Source organism: Oryx dammah, unplaced genomic scaffold, assembly GCF_014754425.2.
Source record: "Oryx dammah isolate SB20612 unplaced genomic scaffold, SCBI_Odam_1.1 HiC_scaffold_18, whole genome shotgun sequence".
NCBI classification, from domain to species: domain Eukaryota; kingdom Metazoa; phylum Chordata; class Mammalia; order Artiodactyla; family Bovidae; genus Oryx; species Oryx dammah.
This window is the reverse complement of record NW_024070202.1, coordinates 119,703,253-119,710,057: the sequence shown is the minus strand read 5'-3', so window position 1 is coordinate 119,710,057 and position 6,805 is coordinate 119,703,253. Positions and strand designations below refer to the sequence as shown.

The window sequence follows — 6,805 nt, the reverse complement described above, 5'->3', positions numbered from 1 at the left end:
GGAGAGATGGCACAGCACAGTGGTGGACACACGTGGTCGATGGAGACTCTGGGCCTTCACGCGAGGAGGGGTTCCTGCAGACCCCATACGCCGGTGTGCTGAGAACATCGAGCAGGAGTTACCTGTGCCACTGAGAGTCACTGTACTTGAAGGGGTTTTTGCTTAAATATAATTTCATTTCTTTTTGACCACACTGGGTCTTCCTTGCTGCTTGCAGGCTCTCTACTTGCAGCAAGCAGGGTCTGTGCTCTAGTTGGGCTGGTTTTGTTTCCCACTTTGGTGGCGTCTCTTGCTGTGGAGCGCTGGGCTCTAGAATGCCTGGGCTCAGTATTTACGGCTTCATTTCTCTGTGGCATGTGGGATCTTCTGGGGACCAGAGATCGAACCGGTGTCCCCTGCACTGCAAGGTAGATTCTTAACCACTGGACCACCAGGGAAGACCCAGTACTTGAAGTTTTCATTGGAGCTACCTAAAACATGATAAACGTGACCTCAGCAAAAGGGGGAAGGAGCAGTGAGCGCACGGCCTGCCTTCCACCAAAGGGAGCCTGCTGGCTCTGCACAGACCCCTTTCCATTTCTGAACCACACTTGCCATTTACTCACTTCCTCTTTCTCCACCTAAAAAACACAGTCTCTTAAATTCTTCAAGCAATCTTCCTGGTGGCTTTCTCCCATGGAAGTAGAATTTCTAGGCAAAAGAGTCTATGCAATCTTTCTATGTGAATATCAGAAGAAGGTGAACATTTTGTTTGAGGTAATGGTTCTGGAAATTCAGAATTAAATATGTTTCCGCTCGCATTGGCCTAACGTGCTGTACCTGGCCCAGCCTCCTGCATCTTAGCTGGCTCACTGGTGTCGTTAAGGCCCCGGGATCTCTGGCCCCTCAGCCACTGCATCTGCCTCCTACGGCATGGCAAAAAAAAAAAAAAAGGCTCTCTGGCACCATTAAGACCCCTGTTGATTGCAGATCGTGTGGTCTTGCTCGTGCCTTGACTTACTGCAGCTTCCTAAGTCCTTACCTAGGATTTGTTGGCATAAAGTTCAACCAGGAAAAACAGAAAACAAAACCCGTTTTAGTGTGTCTCTTGATATTTGGTTTTGTTTTTACATTTGCAAGAGCAAAAGAGAGAAAATGAAGCAAAAGATACTTTCAAACATATGGTTAACTGATTTAGAATTACTGATTCAAAGTGAAAGTGAAAGTGAAGTCGCTCAGTCATGTCTGACTCTGCGACCCGTGGACTGTAGCCCACCAAGCTCCTCCGTCCATGGGATTCTCCAGACAAGAATACTTGAGTGGGTTGCCATTTCCTTCTCCAAAACACATGCTTAACACACAACAACACATTAAATTGACTGAGGACATTGCAAGAAGTGTCATAACTCGTTCTCCATTAGTCCACACTTAATTGAGTGGGCTCAGTTAAGATGCTCTGGGTCTTCAGAGTGTGCTGTCATTCTTGGCTAATTTAAAATACAGCGCATGAATAGGGAACTGGAGGCATAAGGAGGCAGACAGGTCAGGAGACAACTGTCATCGAAAAGAGAGTTGATGACTTCGAGTTCCCAAGAGGAGGGACAGGCCACGCCATTGGGCCACACGGGAAGGGACGGGACTTGTCGGGAGAGGGAGGGAGGGGGGTTCAGTACAGGGGCCTTTCCTGTGATGCCTCAGGAGGGAGCAGCGAGCTGGGTGTGCAGGCTCAGGACCGGCTAGTGCGCGTGATGTCAGCGGCCATCCTCGGTGTCTGGCTCTGGGTGACGAGGGAAGGGGCCAGGGGCCCGGAGCGCAGCGTGAATGTCACCTCCTCAGAGACAGGTCCCCAAGCGCATCTGCAGGGACAGCTCCCCCGGGGCTCCTGCCCTCAGCACCTCGGTCCTTCGCGGCACCAGGGCCGGGCCCATCAGCACCCGCTGGGGCTTGTCAGCCATCAGTGCCCGCCGGGGACTCCTCTCCTCCCCACCCCCCTTCCCGCTGCGCCGTGTCCGCCCTTCACTCCGTGGAGCTGGCTCTTCTACACGCTGTTCTGCGTATTCCTTGTCTCCCTCCGCAGCGTCAGCTCTGTGGGAGCAGGAGGACCGTTTCTGTTTAAAGTGACGTGGTTTTCTGCCCTACTCTCCTCTCTCTCTTTTTAAATTTTTTTTCTTTTACTTTATTTCTCTTTACATACTGTATTGGTTTTGCCATGCATCAGCATGAATCCGCCGCGGGTGTACTTGAGTTCCCAATCCTGAACCCCCTGGCACCTCCCTCCCTATGGCATCTCTCTGGGTCATCCCAGTGCACCAGCCCCATGTCAAGGGCTGTGAGGTGTGGTGGCTGAGCCCCTGCCCCCAGCCCAGGCCTGGCACAGAGCACATGCGCTCTCAGCATTTGGGGATGAACACACCCGCCACTGTGCTTAGCAAGGAACCAGAAGCGGTCAGCCTTGTTGCTGCCCCCAGGGGTCTGTTAAAAACAAGGTGACAGCCCCCAGAGGAGTTACTCAGTTAGGAACCATGCTAGCAGAATAGGCGGAAATGCAGCTTTGGCTCTTCCAGAAATGAAATCTTGAACCAGTCAGCCAGGAATCTTCTGACTATCACTAGTTAAGCCATCTGCCTGAGAAAGCGTTCCAGCCTCTAATGGAAAGTAACCTCGCAGTAACCACTTGGATTCTTTGCCCAGTACAACTTCCTTGTTCCTGATCCCTTTCGCCTATAAAAGTCTTTTATTTTGTGCAACTCCTCAGAGTTTCTAACTGCTAAATTGGATGCTGCCTGACTCATAAATCTTTAAATAAAGGCACTAAGATTTTAAAATTTTACTCAGTTGAATTTTATTTTATTTTAATAGGGCTTATAGCTTATTTTGGAGAAGGCACCCCACTCCAGTGCTCTTGCCTGGAAAATCCCATGGACCGAGGAGCCTGGTAGGCTGTGGTCCATGGGGTCGCTAAGAGTCTCACATGACTAACTTCACTTTCACTTTTCACTTTCATGCATTGGAGAAGACAATGGCAACCCACTCCAGTGTTCTTGCCTAGAAAATCCCAGGGATGGGGGAGCCTGGTGGGCTGCCGTCTATGAGGTCACACAGAGTCGGACACGACTGAAGTGACTTAGTAGCAGCATAGCTTATTTTAAGATTATACTTGGCTCTTAAGAGATTGTTATAGATTCAATCGAGCTCACTGTGAACGATGTCAGATTCATGATCTCTGAAGATTTAGCTTCAGGACCAGGGGCCAGGATTGATCACTCAAGAGCGTTTGTGTAGCAGAGTTTTGTTACAGTGGAAAAAGGTCAGAGAAAGCTTCTGACAGAGATATCAGAAGGGGGTGGAGAGTGCCACCCTTGCTAGTGTTAGCAAGGGAGGTATATACTTTTTAAATTAGTTACTGGACTTCCCTGATGGCTCAGAGGTTAAAGTGTCTGCCTGGAATGCAGGAGACCCGGGTTCGATCCCTGGGTCAGGAAGATCCCCTGGAGAAGGAAATGGCAACCACTCCAGTACTCTTGCCTGGAGAATCCCATGGACAGAGGAGCCTGGTAGGCTGCAGTCCATGGGGTCGCAAAGAGTCGGACATGACTGATTGACTTTGCTTTAAATCAAAAGAATGTCTGAAGTTTGTGAAAGTTTTACCAGACCCACTCTCACAATCAACATTTTAGGATAAACAGGATCAGAATTTAAGAGAAGATCCTAGCAGACCTGCTCCCACACTATGCATTCTAAGGCACCAGGGTTAGTCAGAAGGTTTTCAGGGGGAGGGCCTGTCCTCACGCAGACACACTGCTGGTGTACAGTGCCTGGCACAGAGTGTCAGTGGCTCAGATGGTGAAGCCTCGGCCTGCAGTGCGGGGGCCCCGCGCTGGACCCCTGGGCCGGGAGGATCCCCTGGAGAAGGCAATGGCCCCCCACTCCAGTACTCTTGCCTGGAGAATCCCATGGATGGAGGAGCCTGGTGGGCTACAGTCCACGGGGTTGCAAAGAGTCGGACATGACTGAGCGAGTTCACTTTCTTTCACCGAGTTTAAACTGAGTTGTGTAACCATCAGTTCTGGGCCTAAAGAAAGAAAAACAAACAAACAAACAAACGTTTTAAGTGACTAAGACTAAGGAATGTAGAGGAAAAAAGATGCTTGTCCTTTCCTCCTCCTTGAGAACTCCAGACCCCTCTCTCCTCGCTACCCCTGGACTTCTTATCAACCTGCCTAGGAACTGACTCGCTCACTCTGAGTACCTCTTCAGCCTGTGAGCTCCATGAGAAGATCAGGCCCGAAAGAGAAAAGGCCTTGAGTGAATGTGATGATGACTGAATAACTGTACAGATAAAATGACTAAACAGAGTCCATGTGAAGGTTACATTCACCGAAGATTAGCTTTTTCTTCCTCCTCCCTCCCTCTTTCCAGAACAGAAGTTCACGGGACCTTATATCACCCTCACCTCATATGGAACTCCAGTGGTCTGGGTGATTTTTATCTTTTCTTTATTTTTACACTGGAAGACATTTCATGGCTGTACCCCTCAAAACTGAGAAAATTACTACTTAAGGGGCAGGGACCCTCCATGTTGTCTGAGTCAAAAGAGAACAATATGTCAACACAGGATATTGAGGAGATGGCTTGGGCCCCTGGGCAGCTGGCAGTAGGGAGACAAAGGCAGAGGGGTGTTGTTTCCACCTCCCTCCTCCCAACATGACACGTTGGTCCTTCTTTGTACTTAATCACTCTGATTCTGATCATCTGGAGATTGACCTGTCTGCTGGCAGATGGTGTGGTCTCAGGTGACAGCATTAAAGGCCTCCAGACCTCAGTTCTGAGCTGTTTGCAAGACCTAGGACAAGTCTTCAGCGTCTGAGATCTGCTGTTTTTAACCCTAAGCATTGATAGCGGTACTACCTATGTGAGGGTCCAGAGGTTGAGGCATAGGTACTTGGGATTGGTCACCAGGAAAGGCTGCAACCCTGGGAAGGCTGCCCCTAGAATCCCAGCCTGGAACACGAGTGGTAAGTGGAATATCTGGGTGAAGCAGTGAAGAAGTCAGCGAGAGACACTCAGTTGGTGCCAGGACAGCACTGAAGGAGAGCACTGGGCTTTTCTCCACTCACTTCCAGAGGGTCAGGCCCTATTGCCACTGGCCACATATCCTGAGTGATAACCATCTCCTGGGAACTCCAAGTCGCAGCCTGATGGCTGGGCCTCCAGAGGGCTGAAGGATGTGCCAGGAGCGGTTTGCCCACAGATGCTGAGCACCCCAGGGCTCTGAGAGGGGCTGGTGAGGCTGGCAGGGCAGGGCCCCTCAGCACAGGGTGTTGGGGTGCCTGGTTGGGGCTGCCAGCATCTAGCGCCATGCCACCATGAAGGCTCTCGGTGATTTCTGAGCTCAGAAGCTAAAGCAAGGTTGAGCCCGATTCGTACTTGGTTGCAAGACCACCTGGAAAGACCAGGTGCTGTAGACTTTCCTGTTTGTCTCTCCTTTCATCTCTCTCACCCTTGGCCACCGCCCCCTCCCCTGGCAGAGATGGTCTCTTCTTTGGCCATTGGAAAGTGGACCTATTGTTGAGTCTTGGCCTGGGTGGGTGCTGTGGGGGGGGGGGGGTTCTGACAATGGGCAGCACAGTTGGGCTGGTGTCCTCTGTGCATGCTGGCCGCTCTGGGTTGGTGGGCAGGTTGAGTGCCTATAGGAAGGCAGTACTTTATGCCATGGAACTGTGTGCATAAAGTGGTTCTAATGGTGACATTGGACCTCAGTGTATTTTCCACATTAAAAGAAGTGTAGCGTGTGTGTGTGTGCGCGCACGTGTGCATGTGTTAAAGACTTAGGAAAGTTCTGAAGCGAAACAAAAAATTGGATCACATGATAAAACACGAATAAGCTTCAGAAACATGACACTGTGTGAGAAACCAGAGCTAAATGGCCACGGTTGTACAAACCCATGTGCTTGAAATACGCAGAATAGGCAATTCCATAAGGATGAAAGAGTGAGGAATGTGGAATTTAAAGTGACTGATTAAGGAACACTAGGTGTCTTTGTAGGGAGATAAAATATAAAGTATTCTGGATCAGATAGTGGTGATGGCTACACAGCTATATACATAGGCAATCACTGAAATCAGTGCTCAGAGGAGAACTTTTTGGTATATGATATATATCTAAACTTAAAATGAGTAATTTGAATTTTTTTTCCAAAAATAACAACAACCACCTATTATCCTCTGTGCTTTATTTGGTTCTCACTCTAAGCTCTGTAGACGTAAACAAAGATGCCCGTGTCTCTGTGTGCATGCTTAGCCGTGCTTGACTCTTTGTGACCCCACGGCCTGTAGATGGCCAGGCTCTTCGGTTCATGGCATTTTCCAGGCAAGAATAATAGAGTGAGTGGCCATTTCCTACTCCAGGATATTTTCCCGATCCTTTACTGTTTCTTCAGAATTTGTCTCCAGAGCAAGGAGTCAGCCACCACCACTCGCCTAGGCTGAGACTCAGGGCACACATAGGAGTGGGGACACGTTCTGGTGGGAAAAGGGAAAGCGTGTCCTGCTCAGAGCGTGTAATATGGGGTAGCCGGAGGCAGGCTGACAGGAAGAGGGCCGTCCTAGGTGACTGCTTAGATAACAGATTTCGTTTCCCCCATTTGGTACTAAATTGAAAGGCAGAGAAATAAGGAAGGTGGTGGTCACTGACCACGCACTGAATCCTGGAGTCCACTGCTGCAGAGGCTGGGGGCTGGTTTTCCAGGTCGGTTGCTGCAGGGCAGGGCCTCGTGCTGGAAGGAGAGTTTCCCCGACTCCCCAGTGTGTTAAGAAAGTTCTTCAT

General features: G+C 49.9%; 1 non-coding gene across 1 annotated transcript; it reads left to right on the top strand.

Moving 5' to 3' along the window:
* The first annotated feature begins 3,389 nt into the window (after nt 1-3,389).
* Nucleotides 3,390-3,462, top strand: TRNAS-GGA. The gene has a single exon. It is a non-coding gene; the product is annotated as a tRNA-Ser (tRNA).
* Nucleotides 3,463-6,805: the final 3,343 nt, after the last annotated feature.